Raw genomic sequence first — 19,948 nt, forward strand, 5'->3', positions numbered from 1 at the left:
CTTTGAGTGCCGAATACTTATTTTGGTCTGTGTCAGATGTTAGGGATGAAGTCTACAACTGGCCAGACCACCTATCTTTCCTTCGCTCTGGAAATATAGGACAGTCCACGAGGCAGCACATCATGTCTGGTCAATTCCCCTACTACTCTGTACACTAACATCTTCAAAAGAGAAGAGGAAGGTGCAGATGTGACGTTCAGGTTAGGTATTTGTAGCATTGAAGTTGTATTGTGCTCCCCTTGGAGCACTATGCAAAGGCAAAACTCCTTTATTGGCATGATATGTAGATGGTTGGTACTCTATTTGGGTGCGCAGGCTTACTTTGTTGTGTGCTCACTTGGCTAGGTCGGCATTAATGAGTGAAATGTATACAGTACCTTAGGAAAATACAGTGTGAGAAAAAGATGTTAACTGGAGCGCTCCCTAGGGTAATACCTTGAAAAAAAATGTCAACTAGTCTTCTCACCTTGTGAACCTCTTGGTTGATAAGAACATCGACTGGATGCAGTTGTCTCTCTTTTTGTAGATTCTTGTTCTTCTGACACGGAGTACAGTATGTCTCAGGCTGGGGGATCTCTTTGCTGGACTTTGTTGTATGGTGGTGTACGTTCGTCCTGATTATGACCTGTTTTTGTAGCAGGAAGATGTCTTTCTTGTTTAGATGTTACTCCACGGGTTACCCAGCCTACTCATTCTTCAATGAATCAGTGACCATGTCCACAATTGATTACACAGGTATAATATAGATTTCATGATAGTTCTTTGGAATTAAAACAAATTCTTTTTATGTATTTGTCTATCCATTTTTATTAGAAATACAATAAATACATTGAGGTATGTTTTTATTGACATGTGTTGCTATCAGCCAGACAGGAAAAAAAATATAGAAGGCCTTGGGAATCTGTAGAGGCAGCTGTTCTACAGGAAAGGGAGTGCAGAGACCCTACCAAACAGGACGAGGGGAGGAAGTCCATTGCCGGGCATCTGAAGAGACTTGCCATTAAACACCCAAAACCATTGTACTTCACCGCAGCCCTGCGAATCATGGACAAGGCTTCATTTTCAAAGACTTCTGGACAGTTGTCTTTTAATTGGATGGATCTTAAAAACCCCTTCTGGGCAGTGGGGGATGGGAAGGAGGAGGTGTGGACGGATGACGTTTCGGCATTCTTAGATGGACATTAGTGGTTCATATCTGCTGCCTCTTTAGCTTTCAGGCCTTGATCTGGCACATCCCTTTCCATGGCTGACGTTCTCGACACCAGGGCTTCCTCCTGCTGATGTTGTACGGTACATTCCCTTCAGTTCTGAAACAAGAATAAATAAAATGTCCTAGTGAAGAGTTGCTCTCTTGAAGATATTCCCCGTGACCCACACCAAGACCCTTTGTCTGCCAGGTAGGTAGATAGTGCGTTCTATGTTCAACTAAGTTAAATAAATTCACAAGTAAATCTGCTCAACTTTAAGATGCGGTTAACAGAAATGTTTAAAAACGGAGACAGATAGGGCGCCAAGCAATGGTAGAATTTTATTTAAATACAAGTTTCTGGCACGACTGGTCCCTTTATCTGGTGTTAAACTGACGAAGGGATCAGTCAAGTTTAGTCCCGGACCAGTCCAGTCCAGAAACACAGTCAAAATAAAATGGGCTTTACTTTACTGTCCCCGTGTGAAGTATTTGTGTTACCCGCCGCTTATCTATTTTTGAAGGGGAACTCCAAGAAAAATTTGTCATGCAATCAAAGGCGCAGTGCCCACCCAAACTACATTGCAAGATTTAATTAAAAAAATTAGCTTTTATCTATTGGATTACTCCAATATGTAAAGGCCAATATCACTAACAGCTCCTGGCTCAGCCAGCAGAGGTGGGGTCCGGAGCCGAATGGGACCCAGAGCTGCTGAAGGAGCAGGAAGTACATAAAGGGGATTTGTCCGGGGGTCTGAATACATTTTAGGGTTTGTTATTAAAGGGGTTTTCCAGGCTTTATAAAAATTGTAATTCAAACTGAAAATTGCACCATTTAGCAAATACCCACCTTCTTATTCTCTGCGGCTCCAGTGCCGGCGGTTCACAATCCCCTGCCGGCCTGTTTACATAGGCTGGACCAGTGATGTCCCGTATCGGCACATGATCGAACTAGTCAATCACTGGCCACAGTGGTCACGTGCCATACTTACTTAGATCACTTCTGCAGGCGATACCCTCCCTCTATACTGTCCTTACTGCAAGGTTTTTATAGTGAGGACAGAATACAGGGAATATCTGGTACACAAAGTGTATTCTCACTAACCCTGCCCCATGACAAGCCATGCCCAATGAACCACGTTCTGTCAAAGGTAGGCCCTGTCAAGTCCTGTCTCAATCCATCTGAAACTAAAGTGTCCCTAGAAAGAAATTCCAAATATTGTCAACTATGCTCTATTAGGGTATAGTATGAAGAATCAGTGCAGTAGGGTCTATATACTACTATATACACAAAGCTGCCATGTGCTGAACATTGCAAAACACCCTTTTCATAAAAGAGCGTTAATTCCAGTCCTGCAGTCACCCTGATGACCTTATACTGTGCCAGTACTTGAGGTAGGTGTGCCCCTTTATATATTACTTGCAGCCAGAATTGGCACCGGGATTATCAGCTCATTGACGAATTCTTGAGGTCACATTTGTGTCTTGATGTCACCAGACTTATCCAATCCTACGCCACTTGCTCTTTATAGAATTTTCAGAAAAAAAATACCCCTAGCAATAAATACTGCATGTAAATAATATTCTCATTGCAGTACAACAACAAATAAATGGAAAAAGCGCCATATCCCTATTAGGTCCCGCGGACATCATAGAGGTGGTCCTTGACTTCCAGTCCTGCAGTCACCATGAAGACTTTGTGCTGTCAGTGCAGGCAGAATAAAGCTGACATGGTGACCATGTAATGTTTTATATGTACTACTACTCCCTGTACTGACTGATAGTAGAGAGAATGGACTAAGCTGAAGGATTCCCGACTCTTATCAATTCTTTAAATAGGGAATGCCCTGAATACTAACCCCAAATTTATATTACATTTATAGTAGGGCAGATTTACTATTCAAATTGAGCCAGAATTATGGCGTACACGTTGTGCGCCATATTTATTAATTGTTTTAGCCACATTTTGCGGCGTGCTTGACAAGGGGCGTGACCTAGAATAAAGGGGCGTGTCTTAAACTAAGTCAACCAAGAGGTGGTATAAGGAAGAGAAAAGTGTCTAACATGTCTAGTAAAATCTATCATACATCGTGCACCACTGTGATAAATTTGGCGCAATTTCTGACTTCCTTGTATCAGTTTACACTGTGTAAAACTCTGATAGTTTTAGGCCCCATGCACACGAACGTATTTTTGCAGCCGCAATTCACCCACAAATCTGCAGGTGAATTGCGGCCCCATTCATTTCAATGGGCCCATGCACACGACCGTGGTTTCCACTGTCCGTGCATTGCCCAGGAACCTGGACCGCAAAAACAACGGACATGTCTTATTACGGTCGTGTTTTGCGGTACAGGCTCATAGAAAATAATGCACGCGGTCATATGCACGGCCCGCGATTTGAGGGTGGCCGTGGGTGACACTCCGCGGACGTACGAGCCGTAAGTCACGGTCAATGCACCTCACTACGGTCGTGTGCATGAGGCCTTAGTATATCTGCCCCATGGTAATACCAGTGACAGCCCGCTCTTTCCCGGTGGGGTACAGTCCTCCGCACATCTTCATCCACGTCTCATCTTGTCTATGCCGGTTACTTTTCTCCTTATACCTGAGAAGTAACAAAAATAACATCAGAAACTAAAAAAACACAATTCCAAGTATTTCTCCCCATTTCTAAAAATAACATTTCCTGCAGGTGAATAATGGAAAATATAAAGATATAAATATATTCAGGCCTATGTGTCTGTCCAGGGGGTCAGTGAGGGTCCTGCCTGTTATGTGTGGGGAGGTCGTGCTGCACAATAACGGAGGGGAAAATGTCTGTACATCAATATATATTTGTCTCTAGGAGCCCCTACAAAGTCTCAGTGAGGGCCCTGTCTGTTATACGGGGGGAGCTTGTATACAGCGTTAGTAACAGGCATGTCACTCCAGTATAGATATTTTGGGTGCCGGTTCTTCGACCTCACTGTCCATAGTTTAATTAAACACCTTAAGAAAATGGATCATCACTAAGAAGTTTTATTTAAAGGGGTACTCCCATCTTACTATTTCTCTGGGACTCACACCTATGTGGAAAACGGAGGTCTCTCCCTGACCCTGTCCTGCTTTGTTCCCAGATCCCTGTCCCGTCTAATGGCTGCTGATTCCAGGTGGAGAATGACTTGGGAAAGGCCTCGCACGTCCCTCTCTCTATTCTGTTCTATGGAAGTTTCGGAAACAGCTGAGCGCTGTTGAACTATTTGTGTAACTCCCATAGTACAGAACGGAGAGAGCTGCGTGCATGAGCATAGGTGGATATCACATAAACGTCTGAGATGGAGAAAACCCTCTAAAGAGATTATTTCATTAAAGGGGTTGTACATAATTAGAAAAATAGAGCTGATATCTTCCAAAAACAGAGCCACACCTGTCCACAGGTGATGTGCGGTGTGTGGACAGCTTAGCCCTATACATTTCAATACAGAAAAGCTGCAATACCACACACAGCCTCTGGACAGAGGTGGCGCAGAGCTTCCATTTGGGTCTTAGAGAGGGTCTCCAGCGTGATACCCCCCTCTATGATATCTAAATACCCTTATAGGGCATTTCAGGTGTAACCAGAAGTTAAGGTGATACAAAAAAATATTCCATACATGAGATTTCCTTAATGGAGATATTGTAACAATAATTACTGAAAATATGTAATTGACTTTTTCCTCCATTGTAGGAATAGAACCCGAGAAGTGACGTTTTGGACTACGGAACAGTCGATCCTCCGGATGAAATGCTGTGTGGTTGGAGCGCAGTCCCAGGAGCGCTGGTGTTGTTGTGCTGATCCATGTTCTTCTTATCTGGAGCTTGTATACAGAACACGCGATCCTTCTGGTCCGACCTACTAACATATATAAGCACAGCCTAAACACACACGTAATGATATATAATAACATAACATTACATAACATTACTATGTATCAGCCCTGATACGTCAGTCTCATCATATTTCTGGGGTCCCCGCACACAGGATATACGTTACCTCCTGTGATGATGTCACTTCCCTGTATTTCCTGTATGACATGGCTGCTCTTCCTCTTCCCGTTTCCCTTTCTGATGTATTTCCTCTTCCTGTGTGATAAGACGTGTGCTGTTGCCTTCTGCTGTGTATAACACGAGATGCAACATGTCTTATAAAACATGTAAATAATAATCACAGAAAGCGAAAAACATTTTGTTCATTTCCAATCACATCAATGGTTATTTGTTTGCAGCCGTTTTTCTGAGCCGTACTTGTCTGTTTTTAGAATCAACTACAGGGAGATTTGAGATGTGGTTTGAGAATTTCTTTCCTATGTAAACCCCACCGATAAGGACAGCTAAGAAGCCTCAGTTATCAGCGAGCGACCCCATCATTAGACTAAGCAGAGTGCCCCCATACAGTGCCAGCAGAGTATTGTCCCTTAAACAGTGCCAGTATACTGCCCCCTCATAAACAACACTACCAGCAGAGACCACCTCAATAAACCATATTGCCAGCAAAGTGCCTCCAATAATTAGTGCCAGCAGACTGCCCCCAATAACCACTACAAGCAGAGTTCCCCCTCACAAATAGTCCCAGCAGAGTGCCTTCCTTTATGCAGCTACATCATGTAAGATCTTCCCTAGTTTGGAAGTCTCCAGGACAATCTGGGAGAGAAGACAAGTGTGATGTAACCTGGTTGCAGTGTGTAAATGTAGCCTGAAACATCACGTGTAGCCCCTAAGTCTATGTTCACATGTTACATATTTATTGCAGATTTCCATGGTCAAATTGACACAAAGTATGAATGTGAATAGGGTTCTAGAAAACTGCATAAACTTAGGCCTAGTTCACACAGAGTTTTTTTGGAGCGTTTTTTTAAGTGGAAAACGCATCGAAAACCGCACCAAAAAACGTCCGAAAACTAATCTTATTGATTTCAATGGGATGCAGAGGCGTTTTTCCCACGAGAAAAAAACACTCACAGGAAAAAGCAGCGTCAAGCCCTTTCTTCAAGCGTTTCCGTCTCTGACCTCCCATTGCCATCAATGGGAGGCAAAGAAAATGGTTTTCGCGGCATTTTTGCGTGCGGTGCTCAATGGCCGTGGTCGAAAAATGCGTAAAAAAAGCGGCAGAAGGAATTTTGAGGCAGATTTTTCCACCTGCAAAAAACTTGGTGTGTAAACAGGGACTTCGTGTCCACATGTGACCTACTCTATCCAATCACAGCTGTAATTCCAGCCAAGGCTGCCTAAGATTATGTTCACACCCCCCACTTCTCCTGCGGTTTGGCCGCTGCAGCCCGATGAGGAGGGATTATAACTAGAAATTGTGGATATAAAGAACATGCAGAGGTTTCTGTGTGACAGTCTAAGGGCATGACCAGACGTGGCGGAGTTCTGCATACACTGTCCGCATCAATGCCGCACATAATCTGCGTTGCAGATTCTGTCGCGGCTTTGCCTAAAATGGGCATTAAATTGATGCGGACTGGCCGTTGCGTATTGAGGGGGAAAGGGCTTCCCTTCTCTCTATCAGTGCAGGATACAGAGAAGGGACAGCCCTTTCCCTAGTAAAAGAAAAAGAAATTCATACTTACCCGGCCGTTGTCTTGGTGACGCGTCCCTCTTTCGACATCCAGCCCGACCTCCCTGTATGACGCGGCAGTTCATGTGACCGCTGCAGCCTGTGATTGGCCTGTGATTGGCTGCAGCCGTCACTTGGACTGAAACGTAATCCCGGGAGGCCGGACTGGAGGAAGAAGCAGGGAGTTATGGGTAAGTATGAACTTCTATTTTTTTTACAGGCTGATGTATATTGTGATCGGATGTCACTGTCCAGGGTGCTGAAACAGTTACTGCCAATCGTTTAACTCTTTCAGCACCCTGGACAGTGACTATTTACTGACATCGCCTATTAACGCTCCTGTAATTACGGGTGCACACACGTAATCACCCGTAATTACGGGAGCCCCATTGACTTCCTCAGTCTGGCTGTAGATCTAGAGATACATAGGTTTAGCCAGAATGAAGAACTATCATGTTAGTAAAACCTTTACGCTCCGCAGCACACATAACATCTGCGGACTTCATTGCGGAATTTTCACTCTCCATTGAAGTCAATGGAGAAATTCCGCAATGAGTCCGCAACAAGTCCGCTACATGTCCGCAACAGCCAGTGTATGCTGCGGACACCAAATTCCGCACCACAGCCTATGCTCCGCAGAATTGTCCGCAACGTGTAAACGAACCCAACTAAAAAGCTGTGGAAAGCAATGGAGAAACGTGTACGCTGCGGATTTCCGCTGCGGACTATCCGCAGCGGAATTGCAGAGCAATTCCGCCACGTCTGGTCATGCCCTAAGGCTCTGTTCACATCTGCATTGGGGTCCCGTTCTGACGTTCCCGTCAGAGGTTTCCGTCAGAACAGGACCCTGAGCAGACACAAACTGACACCGACGGAAACCAGGGGTTTCCGTTTCCATCACCATTGATTTCAGTAGTCGACTAAGCTATTGCTTCCGGCAAAACGAAGGGTCCGGAGCACAAAAGAGACAAACGGAAACCACGGGCACCGGCTCCGTCACCATTGAAATCAATGGTGATGGAAACGGAAACCCCTGGTTTTCGTCGGTGTCTGCTCAGGGTCCCGTTCTAACGGAAACCTCCGACGGAACGTCAGAACGGGACCCCAACGCAGATGTGAACAGAGCCTAATATGGATGAGAAAGGGGAGGTGGGACTACTCATTTATTATGCCCTGATACTGAACTGGTATTACTAGTATTATACCCTGTTCTATGAACTCTACCCGCTGGAGTACCCCAAAGATGCTTGTACCACTGATCGAGGTGCTATGTGTTTTGTAGTAAAATTAAATTGGTATTTGATTATTTTTTTTACAGTTAATATTTATTAAAAATTCTGTTTTAAAGTTTTTTGCCTGGCAGTGATAGTTTGATATTTGTCCAAAACCTATTTATTTCCATATTTCATGGATATTATGAGGTGGGACTACTCACCTAACCAGTATGTTCCTGACGGGAGCTGCATGCGTCCATCTCATCAAGTCCCCGATCTCCTGGCAGCTCCACTTTGTACAGATCCTACAATGAAAATCTATGCAAAAAGTTTACACCAAAAAAACAGAAAATTCTACTGCGGAACCAGGATTGTTGTTGTGTGGCAGGGCTGCCCCTCGCCCTTCTGCTGCCGGAGGTAAACAGTGAAATAGCGCCACCACCTGCATCACCATAGAGTGGCCATGTGGGGTACAGAAAAGATAGCAAAGAAAATATAGAAAACCTTTATGTTTACATGTAGTAGAAATCTATTTAATACAAGAGAATAATATTTATAAAAATCGTAATCACATGCTGCGTTAGGCCTCATTCCCACGACAGGGTTTCCCGGCCGGGTGCCGGCCGTTCATAAATCGGCCGGCACCCGGCTGCATTAGGAATAATAGACCCCTAATGGGGCTATTCACACGACCGATTTTTTGATGGCCGGGGAAACCGGCCGTCAAAAAATAGGACATGCTCTATCTTCAGCCGGGTACCCGGCCGCCCGGCTCCCATAGAAGTCTATGGGGCCGGGTAATACCCGGCCATCACCGGGATGTGTCCCGAGTGATGGCCGGGTTTTCTGGCGCTTGCGCTCTATCTCCTCCTCCTCACAGCGCAGAGTGCATGTGAGGAGGAGGAGTTGATGCCATTCTGACGAATGGCATCGCTGTACACTGTGTTGCAGGGCCGGGGTGTACAGCAGGTGGAAGGGAGCGCTGCGCTGGCTCCCTTCCCCTGCTTGTTTTAAAAGCACCCTGGCCCGGCGACACCTTCGATGGCGCCGCTAGCAGCTGCTGCGGCTGCTACTACTGCAGCAACGCCACTATCGCAGAGCAGGGAGGTATCTCCCCGCTCTGCTATGTGCTAGCCGCACTTTAGCTCCTTGAAGGAGCGGAATCCCCGTGTTTTCGGGGATTCCGCTCCTGGACAGAGCGCTTGATGTCTCTGTCCATATCTGGGCAGTGACATCAGGGGAAACTCCTGAAGCGGAATCCCCGAACACATGGGGATTCCCCTTCAGGAGTTGCCGCTGATGTCACTGTCCAGATCTGCCCGGCCCGGATGCAAAACTTTATGCAAACCGGCCGGGCAGAATGGCCGGTTTTACCGGCCGGCACTCGGGCTCGGGCGCGACCCGGTCGTGTGAATCCCGCCTTAGGCCTCATTCACACGACAGGGTCCGAGTGTCGGCCGGGAAAATCGGCCGTTTTTGGCCGATTTTCCCGGCCGGTTTGCATCCGTTCCGATTCTGTTCCGGGCCGTGTTGCTGTTTTTACCGGCCGATTTGGACCCGATTTGCATCCGGTTTTTTCCCTGACCGTTTTTTAATCTGATTAATTTTTTGCACTTTACTTATTTTTTTATTATTATGTTCTGTCCCTCAAAGGTCAAAAAATACCTTTTTGGAACTTTTAATATTTTTTTTCTTTCTTTTACACCATGTTTTTCCCTGTAACTGGAGCTGCACAGCAGCCCCAGTTACAGGGGAAATCAGCCCTCTCACAGTGACGATTGTCACTAATAGGATTGTGCTAGGTCTAGTAAGACCCAGCAGCAGTCTGTCACTAACGGCACCCGGCGATCATGTGACCAGTCACATGATCACCGGGAGGAATAGAGAAGGCACCGCTGCTGTCTCTATTTCTATACACAGCGTTCATTGAGCGTTGTGTAAAAAGACATCGTAGAAGACAGAAGCAGTGAAAGCTGCTTCTATCCTCTCCTCAGAGTCCCCGGCAGTCACTGACAGCCGGAGACCCGACATTCAGCTGCCCGATCGCGCGGGCAGCAAGTTAAAACCCGAGCCGTAAAAAGTCTATGGCTCAGGATTTAAGGACCCTGACCGCTGGCCGTAAAAACACAGCCAGCGGTCGGGAACCGTAACAAGCAGTGGAAGGGAGCCAGCGCAGCGCTCCTTTCCACCTGCTGTACACCCCGACCCTGCCACACAGTATCACCAGTGTAGCCATTCGTCCGAATGGCATCAACTCCTCCTCCTCACATGCACTCTGCACTGTGAGGAGGAGAGAGTGCGCGAGTGACGGTTGACCCGGCCATCACTCGGGACACATTCCGGTGATGGCCGTGTATTACCCGGCCCCATAGACTTCTATGGGAGCCGGGCGGCCGGGTACCCGGCCGAATATAGGGCATGTCCCATTTTTTGACGGCCGGTTTTCCTGGCCCGTCAAAAAATCGGTCGTGTGAATAGCCCCATTAGGGGTCTATTATTCCTAATGCAGCCGGGTGCCGGCCGATTTATGAACGGCCGGCACCCGGCCGGGAAACCCTGTCGTGTGAATCCCACCTTAATTCTGCAGTGTATTACTGACATACCTACCTACCTGCACTCATTATATTACACTCATCCATTATATACCTACCTGCACTCACTATATTACACTCATCCATTATATACCTACCTGCACTCACTACATTACACCCATACATTATATATCTACCTGCACTCATTATATTACACTCATACATTATATACCTACCTTCACTCATTATATTACACTCATCCATTATATACCTACCTGCACTCATTATATTACACTCATCCATTATATACCTACCTGCACTCACTATATTACACTCATCCATTATATACCTACCTGCACTCATTAAATTACACTCATCCATTATATACCTACCTGCACTCATTATATTACACTCATATATTATATACCTACCTGCACTCATTATATTACACTCATCCATTATATACCTACCTGCACTCACTATATTACACTCATCCATTATATACCTACCTGCACTCTTTATATTACACTCATCCATTATATACATACCTGCACTCACTATATTACACTCATCCATTATATACCTACCTGAATTCACTATATTACACTCATCCATTATATACTTACATGCTGGCCCTTTAAGAAACGGCCTGGGCCAGCGCGCACTTGGGATCCGGCTGCCGTGAGCAGGAGACATCAGTGGACGTTAGCGACCTCGTGGTGGAGGAGGCTGTCAAGCAAGGTACAGGATCCAGCGACGGAGACCACTGGCAGGAGAGGGACCTGCCGCCAGCGTTACAATAACTTTATCCCAGTCCTCTGCAGTCCAATCAATATACTTAAAACAGGATGTCAGTCTGTCCTTGATGTTTTTCTTGGAGAGAAGTCGCTTCTTTGCAGCTCTTCTTGACACCAGTCCAGCCTCCAAAAGCCTTCACCTCACTGTGCGTGCAGATGCACTGACAGATGTCTGAGGAAGCTCTGCACTGCTGTTGAACCGATCCCATAGCTGAATCCTCTTTAGGAGAAGGTCCTGGTACTTGCTGGAATTTCATGGACACCCTGAAGCCTTCTTCATAGCAAATGAACCTCTCTCCTTGAAGTACTGGATGATCCGATAAATGGTTCATTTCGGGGTAATCTTACAAGCAGCAATGTCTTTGCCTGTAAGGCTCTTTAATGCAAAGCAATGATAAGCAAGTTAACGACATCCACCGGGATCCGTTATATGTCAATGTGGTGATGTATCTAGACGACATCAAGATTTTCTCACCCGCTTTGACTACACATTGGAAACGTGTTCGACAGGTCTTTCAACGGTTGCTGGAGAATAAGCTCTGTGCAAAGTTGGAGAAGTGGGTCTTCCAGAAATCCTCCCTTCCCTTTCTAGATTATATAGTCTCTGACCAGGGATTGAAGATGGACACCAACAAAACATCTGCTGTGTTGAACTGGCTTTGTTCTCAGGGTCTCCGTGCAATTCAACGCTTTCTGGGATTTGCACATTTCTACCGGCAGTTTATTCCCCACTACTCTTCATTACTGGCGCCTATTTCAGCTCTTACAAAGAAAGGAGTGAATGCCAAAAATGAGACCCAAGAGACCAAATTGGCATTTCTTCAACTCAGTCTGTCTCTGCCGCCCCTATATTGCAGCATCCGGACATCTCCAAGCAATTCTTCTTTGAGGTGGATGCCTCTACTATCGATGCAGGTGCAGACCTGACGCAAAAAGGTCTTACCGGCAAGACTGTCACCTGCGGCTTCTTCTCCTAGTTATTTTCTCCTGCCGAGAAGAATTACTCTTAGAGATCAGGAGCTTCTGGCCATTGAATTGGCATTGGAAGAGTGGAAACATCTGCTAGAAGGGGTCATGCATCCTGTAATTATTTTCAGACCACGAATATTTGGTCTATCTACAGACCGCTCAGCGGTTGAATCCGCGCCAGGCCAGGTGGGCGCTATTCTTTGCCTGATTTGAAATTCTGTTACATTTCCGTCCTGCCGAAAGGAATACTAAGGCTGACGCTCTGTCTCGGTGATTTGAAATTCATTTGGTTTTTATTTTTCCAAAGTACAATACAAAAGTATACAACATCACAATGATACAGTCTCACAGTGTTGTATACAGAACACAGAAAAAGCTTGCACCTTTAGATATCAGAAACGTGCCTCGGACGTTGACATACTGACATATTAACAGACAAACATAAAAACAGACATACAAAGAGTGGTGGTGATAAATACAAGCAATTATACATATGAGATGTCAAAAAGGAACAGGATGATGCAGGATACGAAAACCATGTATAAGTTAGCACAGATACATTCACAGAGTGACAGAGTTCTTGCGGAGCAGAAGTTGAACATGGGGTAACTCCGTCCAAGGGGCCCATTGAGACAAACACTTCTGCCTATAACCTTTAGATGTAGCAAAGTGCAATACGTAATAGAAGTGAAGATAAACCCTGTTTAGCACCTCCGAGAGATTCAGAGCCTCAGCTGTTTTCCATCTCTTGGCTATATGGAATCTGGAAGCGATAAGAATATGGCTTATTGGCCACCTATATTCTAAAGGGATCTCATCCATCTGCATATCAGTTAAAGCCAATGCAGGGGAAGGTAAAAGTTCTGCTCCCATTAATTCTGATATGTAGCGGAAGATACGCTTCCAGAATGGGTAGACTGATTTACATGTCCACCATAGATGAAATAATGTGCCCCTTGCTCCACATTCCCTCCAACACAAAGGAGAAGCCCTGGCTTGCATATGTTGTAACAGGTGTGAGGTACCAACGAAACTGAATTTTCCTAACGGCTTCTATATGATTGACACATTTGGATATCCTATGTGAGTGATGTAAAGCAGCCCTCCAGTCCTCCTCCGAGAACTCCCGACCCATATCCGTCTCCCACTGAGACATGTATTTCAATTTGAGAAATGAGCTGTGGGTGTTTAAGGACAAGTAAGCTGAGGCCAAACCTTTCAGCGATGTAATATCCGAATCTGTCTCGGTGATTTGATGACTCTGATCAAGTGAAACATATTATATCGATCCTTCTCGCATCATTCTGGTGGCTCCGGTCCTACTGAAGGATATCCATCATCGTAAAACCTTTGTTCCCTCAGCCAAAAGAAGGACAGTGCTTTCCTGGGGACATAACCCTAAACTGGCCGGTCACGCAGGAGTGCGTAAAACCAGAGAGCTCATTTCTCATCAATTTTGGTAGCCAGCCATGGTCCAGGATGTTCAGGACTATGTGGCTTCCTGTTCCTTCTGCTCCCAGAACAAGACCTCCAAGTCCAGACCACCTGGTCTTCTTCTACCTCTTCCAGTCCCTGATTCTCTGTGGCAACATATTGCGATGGACATTGTGAGGGATCTACTCCTTTCATCCAAATGCAATACCATCTGGCCGGTGGTAGATCGCTTATTCAAAATGGCACATTTTGGTCTTTTGTCTTGTTTGCCTTCTGCTCCTCATCTTGCCGGTCTCTTTATACAGCATATATTTCGCCTGCATGTTCTTTACCATCATATTGTTTCAGGCCATGGTGTACAGTTCACCTAAAGATTTTGGAGAGCTCTGTGTGGCCTGCTGGAAGTCAAGTCAGATCTTTCTTCTGAATACCATCCACAGTTCAATGGCCAAGTGGAGAGGGTCAACCAGATCCTAGAGAACTTTCGACACCATTTCAGGCAACGTGTCCGCTAGTATCAATTGTATCAGTTATTACAAAATGTTTCTTCACATTTAAGTGTTTTATCTGCTGCTGGGGCGCAATCGCCACCTCCTCAATTTGCTGCCTTCAGTCCTGGATTGCATCTTCCAACTCCTCCACGTTACAAAGGCGACTCCAAGCCTTGTAGAGGATTAAATCAATGCACAATCCGTTTTGAGCTAGTAGCGCAGCAATTAGCTTCCGACCACGCTAAGGTAGCCAACATCTTGTCTCTACTGTCTGGTGAGGCGCAGGCCTGGGCTTCACCTCTATGGAAAAGGAAAAACCCATCATCTTTGTTATCCAAGAATTTTTCACGACTTTTAAAAAAGTCATCATCTGCTTCTTCGTCACTACTCCAGTAGGACAATATGCCATCCAGTTTTGCACATTATCCACAGAGTTACAGTGGAACATTGATTCTCTTGTCACTATGTTTTGGAAAGGTCTGGCAGACCGCATCAAGGATGAACAGGCCCTGTATTAACTACCGAGGTCTTAATGAAATCACGATAAAAAAAAAAAACACGTTCATTTCCAAGCTCTTTGACTGACTGCAAGGTGCTAAGATTTTCACCAAGCTAGACTTACGTGGTACTTACAATTTGATTCACATCTGTGAAGGGAATGAGGGGAAAATCATGTTTAACACTAGAGATGGAAACCATGAATATCTAATTGTGGCTTTTGGTCTCAGAAATCCCCCGGCTGTCTTTCAAGAACTTGTTAACGACATTTTGCAAGATCTGTTATACGGCTGTGTTTTGTTATATTTGGATGCCATTTTTGTTTTCTCCCCAGACCACTATACTCATCGCAAGCAATAGAGTCTTGTTCTGCACCGACTTACAGAGAATCATCTATATGCCAAGCTTAAAAAATTGCTTTTTGAGTGATCCAGACTGTCTTTTGTAGGATATATCTCTGATCAAGGAATTCAAATAGATCCAGCAGTACTTAAATTGTCTAGTCCCCATGGACTCAAAGCCATACAACGACTTCCTGAAGTTACTAATTATGATCGACAATTAATTCCTAAATTTTCTTACCTGGTGGCACCCATCTCTGCTATCACCAAAATGGGTTTCATTGCCAAAATTCGGACTTCTAAAGCTGTTTCTGCTTTCCTCAGCCTTAAACAGGCCTTCTCCTCTGCCTTAGTTCTCCATGGACCGGACTACAGTAAAACCTCCATCTTGGAGAAGCAGGTCTCATCTGTAAGGAGTGCGTGCTGTTCTTTTTCAAAAAAATTATAAAGCAAAAACGCTTTCCTGTGGATTCTTCTCCAAAGCCTTGTCCCCTACCCAGAAAAATGATGGCATTGGAGATCAGGAACTCTTGGCCATAAAATTAGCTCTCGAAGAATGGAGACGTTTGCTAGAAGGTGCTCATTATGCCATCACTGTCTACACCGACCACAAAAATGTATTGTATCTGCAAACGGCATATAGACTAAACCCTCATCAAGCAGGTTGGACTTGGCTTACCAAGTTGCTCTGGTTGTACTGTAATCTGGTTCGTAGTTGACTGTTTTTCGAAGATGGCACACTTTATTCCTCTGACCGGCCTTTCTTCTGCTAAACGTCTGTCTAATCTCTTCAGTAAACACATTTTTCGTCTGCGATGACTCCCTAAGCATATCGTGTTCGATAGAGGAGTGAAATTTACTTCAAAGTTCTAAAGGCCACTCTGCAAGTTGTTTGAAGTTAAGTTGGATTTTCTTTCCGCCTACCACCATTAATCTAATGGAGAATTGGAATGGTTCAACCAGGTTTTGGAAAACTTTTTCAGCAATTTTGTGTCCGCACTTCAAGATGACTGGACTAGTCTCCTTCCCTGGGCAGAGTTTGCTTAGAATAACTACACCTGGGAATCCACACCTTTTTTCTTGATTTATGGACAGCATCCAAGAATCCCTCTGCCAGTTCCAACACTGTCCAAAGTTCCAGCAGCCAGTTTCACTCAATTCTTGCACAAAGGGCAGGAGGCCAAGGAGTCTATAAGTAAAGGAGTAGGCCGATTGAAGGGAAATGCATACAAGAAGTATAGAGTTCCTCCACAATTCCACCCAGGAGACAAGGTCTAGTTATCCACCAAGTACATTTGTTTGAGGACCCACTGTTTTAAATTGGATCCTTGGTTTTCTACAAGCTCCGACTCCCACAGTCTTTGAAAACTCCCAAATGTTTTCATGTGCCTCTTCCCAAGTCTCTGTTCCGGAATCACTTCTCCAAGAAGTTTCCTCGTTCTCCTGCTTCCTCCACTCCTGATAGAGAGTATGAAGTCAACGGGATTCTGGGCACCAAGAGGTCCAGAGGGAAGCTCCGGTACCTGGTCAATTAGAAAATCTTTGGTCTGAGGAGAAATCTTGGGAACCTGAGGAAAATGATCATGCTTCATCTCTCCTCTGGAAATGTTGTCTTCACTTTCCCCACAAGGCTAAAAAGAGGGGGCATAAGGCTCTCTGCGGCTGCCATATACTTACCTCTACATGACGTCCTCTGGCTCCTGGCCACCACCACATACCTCCATCACTACGTGACATACACCTACTAACCCACACTTACTATATTGCACACATCCATTACATACCTACCTTCCTACCTGCACTCACTATATTACACTCATACATTATATACCTACCTATCTGCACTCACTATATTACACTCATCCAATATATACCTACCTATCTGCACTCACTATATAACACTCATCCATTATATACCTACCTATCTGCACTCACTATATTACACTCATCCAATATATACCTACCTATCTGCACTCACTATATAACACTCATCCATTATATACCTACCTATCTGCACTCACTATATTACACTCATCCAATATATACCTACCTATCTGCACTCACTATATTACACTCATCCATTATATACCTACCTACCCAAACTCACTAATTTACACTCATCTATTATATACTTCTTTGCACTCACTAAATAACACACTTCCATTTTACACAAACCTACCCACACTCACTATATTATACTCATCCATTACCATTTATTTTAGCCTCTTTAGGGCTCTATATGTTCTGACCCTTTTCTAGGGCATCTGTTTTTGGCCCCACGCAGGCACCATTTCAGTGGTCCTCGGGCACTATTTATATAGTCCTTACTCGGGAACCATTTCTATGGTCCTCATTTGGGTACCATTTATTTTGGCCTCTTTAGGGCTCTATTTGTTTTGACCCTTTTCTAGGGCATCTGTTTTTGGCCACACGCAGGCACCATTTCAGTGGTCCTCGGGCACTATTTATATAGTCCTTTCTCAGGAACCATTTCTATGGTCTTCATCTAGGTACCATTTATTTGGCCTCTTTAGGGCTCTCTTTGTTTTGGCCCTTTTCTAGGGCATCATCTGTTTTTGGCCACACGCAGGCACCATTTCAGTGGTCCTCGGGCACTATTTCTATGGTCCTTTCTCGGGCACCATTTCTATGGTCCTCATTTGGGTACCATTTATTTTGGCCTCTTTAGGGCTCTATTTGTTTTGACCCTTTTCTAGGGCATCTGTTTTTGGCCACACGCAGGCACCATTTCAGTGGTCCTCGGGCACTATTTATATGGTCCTTTCTCGGGCACCATTTCTATGGTCCTCATTTGGGTACCATTTATTTTGGCCTCTTTAGGGCTCTATTTGTTTTGACCCTTTTCTAGGGCATCTGTTTTTGGCCACACGCAGGCACCATTTCAGTGGTCCTCGGGCACTATTTATATAGTCCTTACTCAGGAACCATTTCTATGGTCTTCATCTAGGTACCATTTATTTGGCCTCTTTAGGGCTCTCTTTGTTTTGGCCCTTTTCTAGGGCATCATCTGTTTTTGGCCACACGCAGGCACCATTTCAGTGGTCCTCGGGCACTATTTATATGGTCCTTTCTCGGGCACCATTTCTATGGTCCTCATTTGGGTACCATTTATTTTGGCCTCTTTAGGGCTCTTTGTTTTGACCCTTTTCTAGGGCATGTTTTTGGCCACACGCAGGCACCATTTCAGTGGTCCTCGGGCACTATTTATATAGTCCTTACTCAGGAACCATTTCTATGGTCTTCATCTAGGTACCATTTATTTGGCCTCTTTAGGGCTCTCTTTGTTTTGGCCCTTTTCTAGGGCATCATCTGTTTTTGGCCACACGCAGGCACCATTTCAGTGGTCCTCGGGCACTATTTATATGGTCCTTTCTCGGGCACCATTTCTATGGTCCTCATTTGGGTACCATTTATTTTGGCCTCTTTAGGGCTCTATTTGTTTTGACCCTTTTCTAGGGCATCTGTTTTTGGCCACACGCAGGCACCATTTCAGTGGTCCTCGGGCACTATTTATATAGTCCTTACTCGGGAACCATTTCTATGGTCTCCATCTAGGTACCATTTATTTGGGCTCTCTAGGGCTCTCTTTGTTTTGGCCCTTTTCTAGGGCATCATATGTTTTTGGCCACACGCAGGCACCATTTCAGTGGTCCTCGGCCACTATTTATATAGTTCTTACTCAGGAACCATTTCTATGGTCCTCATTTGGGTACCATTTATTTGGCCTCTTTAGGGCTCTCTTTGTTTTGGCCCTTTTCTAGGGCAACATCTCGTTGTAACCTTTCATCTACAGCGTAATCTCGCGAGATTACGCTGTGCTCTACTGTAACTACCATAGACACATTAACGAAGTGGAGGGATTGTGAATAGACATCCCGTGGAATGTCTATTCACTGTCAAAACTGTCTTCGGTATTGTTAATGTGTTAGTATAAGACAGCACATAGTGATCTAAAAGGATCCCTATGCGCTGCCTAAATGAATGGAGAGGAGTGCATGACGCTGATTGGTCAGCGTCATACACTCCTCTGTACAACGCCCACTTGGTCTGAAGTAAAAACACGCCCACTTGGGCATTAAGACACTCATTAGCATAAATCTAAAATCGCTAATAAAGTGGTGAAAATAGATCGTTTTTTTAAAAATAGAAAGCATTACTGTCACCTACATTACAGCGCCAATCTCCTAATGTATGAGATTGGGCACTTATAATGTGGTGACAGAGCCTCTTTAACCCCCTCCCGCTGTGGCCACTTTTGACCTTCCTGACAGAGCCTCATTTTTCAAAGCTGACATGTTTCAATTATGTGGTAATAACTCCAGAATACTTTTACCTATCCAAGCGATTCTGAGGTTGTTTTCTCGTGACACATTGGACTTTATGTTACTGGCAAAATTTCGCCGATACATTCAGTATTTAATTGTAAAAAACACCAAAATTTGCATTTTTCTCAATTTGAATGTATCTGCTTGTAAGACAGGCAGTTATAACACACAAAAATGTTGCTAATTAACATCCCCCATATGTCTACTTTAGATTGGCCTCTGTTTTTGAAAATCCTTTTATTTTTCTAGGACGTTACAAGGCTTAGAAACTTAGCAGCAATTTCTCACATTTTCAAGAAAATTTCAAAAGGCTATTTTTACAGGGGCCAGTTCAGCTGTGAAGTGGCTTTGAGGTCCTTATATATTAGAAACCCCCAATAAGTCACCCCATTTTAAAAACTGCACCCCTCAAAGTATTCAAAACAGCATTTAGAAAGTTTCTTAACCCTTTAGACATTTCGCAGGAATTAAGGCAAACTAGAGGTGAAATTTACAAAGTTCATTATTTTTTTCCAGAAATTCAATTTGAATCCATTTTTTTTGTACCACAGAAGGTTTTA

The 19,948-nt window shown here is 44.6% G+C and overlaps 1 long non-coding RNA gene across 2 annotated transcripts; it reads right to left on the reverse strand.

Moving 5' to 3' along the window:
* Positions 1-778: 778 nt before the first annotated feature.
* Positions 779-8,589, reverse strand: LOC142699151 (uncharacterized). Of its 2 annotated transcripts, none has more exons than XR_012866033.1 (4): positions 8,203-8,589; positions 4,861-5,319; positions 3,700-3,794; positions 779-1,307 (listed from the first exon to the last, which is right to left on the reverse strand). It is a non-coding gene; the product is annotated as an uncharacterized LOC142699151 (long non-coding RNA). The 2 variants fall into 2 exon arrangements; XR_012866032.1 differs by having other exon boundaries at positions 4,861-5,322.
* Between the last annotated feature and the right edge of the window lie 11,359 nt (positions 8,590-19,948).

Source organism: Rhinoderma darwinii, unplaced genomic scaffold (assembly GCF_050947455.1).
Source record: "Rhinoderma darwinii isolate aRhiDar2 unplaced genomic scaffold, aRhiDar2.hap1 Scaffold_138, whole genome shotgun sequence".
Classification (NCBI taxonomy): Eukaryota; Metazoa; Chordata; class Amphibia; order Anura; family Rhinodermatidae; genus Rhinoderma; species Rhinoderma darwinii.